At 42.8% G+C, this 1,866-nt stretch overlaps 1 pseudogene; it reads right to left on the bottom strand.

Annotated features, from left to right (window-relative positions):
- LOC106568773 (E3 ubiquitin-protein ligase RNF170 pseudogene) lies at positions 1-539 on the bottom strand (annotated as a pseudogene).
- Positions 540-1,866: the final 1,327 nt, after the last annotated feature.

Below are 1,866 nucleotides of genomic sequence, written 5' to 3'. Positions count from 1 at the left end.
CTACTGCAGCATAAATACTGGATCCATGAGCGATCTGGGCTGGCCTCAGAATCACCGGTTGTAGTCGTTGAGATCCTACAAGATGAGTATTGGCTCAGCTTGCCCATCCTGGACCTGCTGCAGTGAGGCGTGGTCTTGGAAGAGCAGGAAAAGCAATGTAACCATTTGTCTACAGATGGGACAGTTAATAGCACCAAGCCAAGTCCCAGACCTCCTATATGCAATTATACAGGAACCACAGAAGAGGTGGCCACAGTTGGTTTCTACCGGCAGTGCAGCCTGATATAAGCACACTGGACAGGACATATCAGTGTAGTAATGCAACCTGGGCTCAGCGGGGGTTTGCTGAAGCTGCTCCCGAACAGCTTACACATGCTCCTGGGTCTCTGGGTGAAGGTTTTGTTGATCATCTCTGCAGTGTAAGTCAATAACGTGACACTCAGAACTACCACAATCAGGACTGGGTTGCTCACCCCTTCTATAAATTCATTTTCATCTTGTAGTAAATAGTACATATCCCCACACGGGTTTTCATCCATTACACCCACTCATATCCTGCACTACATATCCATTGGAATTATGGTCGTTTGAGAGCGAGAGCTTGTAAATCACAGAACCCATCCACAGTCATGCAAAATGGATTGCAGAATCCCGGATGAGGGTTGTCCGAGTAGAATCCCCTTAGATGCCCCCTTCTCCCAGTCCCAGAGTAACCTGTGGGAAACAAAATAAACACAATTTTAATGAATGTCAGTCTTTCCACTTCAGTTTAATAAGATTGAATCTAATAGACATTTATTTCATATTAATTTAATTAAATCATTTTAGAATTGTGTACAATGCTATATGCTATCATATAGCTAACCAGCTAACATTGTACTACAGATTAATAGTTATCAGTGTCTTTATTGTATTAACTAATTTACATAGCTAGCGAGCTACTTTTCCTGTGTAAGGACTAGAGAGCTGTCCTTGTGTCCTCTGCCTAGTCTACACACTCGTGTGGATTTGCTTTCATCTGTTACTCTCTCCACCTTTCATATCCTCTTATCATCTCTTGTCTATTTTGTCAGTGTTGTTACAGAAGAAAGGAGGATGGACTTCACCAAGTTGTAACGCAACACAGTGTCCAGAGTAACCAAGTGTGCCGGAGCGTCTGGACTGAATGAATGGGGCCATGTATCGTGAGATTTTGAGTGAAAACCTCCTTCCATCAGCAAGGGCATTGAAGATGAAACATGGCTGGGTCTTTCAGCATGACAATGATCCCAAACACACCGCCTGGGCAACGAAGGAGTGGCTTTGTAAGAAGCATTTCAAGGTCCTGGAGTGGCCTAACCAGTCTCCAGATCTCAACCCCATAGAAAATCTTTGGAGGGAGTTGAAAGTCCGTGTTGCCCAGTGACAGCCCCAAAACATCACTGCTCTAGAGGAGATCTGCATGGAGGAATGGGCCAAAATACCAGCAACAGTGTGTGAAAACCTTGTGAAGACTTACAGAAAACGTTTGACCTGTGTCATTGCCAGCAAAGGGTATATAACAAAGTATTGAGATAAGCTTTTGTTATTGACCAAATACTTATTTTCCACCATAATTTGCAAATAAATTCATAAAAATCCTACAATGTGATTTTCTGGAGAAAAAGCATTCTCATTTTGTCTGTCATAGTTGAAGTGTACCTATGATGAAAATTACAGGCCTCTCTCATCTTTTTAAGTGGGAGAACTTGCACAATTGATGGCTGACTAAATACTTTTTTGCCCCACTGTATATCCTTGCCTGTGAAGCCCTTTTTGTGCAAAGCAATGACGACACGTGTTTCCTTGCAGGTAACCATGTTTGACAGAGGAAGAACAATGATTCCA

This window comes from Salmo salar, chromosome 14, assembly GCF_965601325.2.
Source record: "Salmo salar chromosome 14, fSalSal1, whole genome shotgun sequence".
Lineage (NCBI taxonomy): Eukaryota > Metazoa > Chordata > Actinopteri > Salmoniformes > Salmonidae > Salmo > Salmo salar.
Note: the sequence above shows the minus strand (reverse complement) of the source record. Positions and strands in the feature narration are given on the sequence as shown.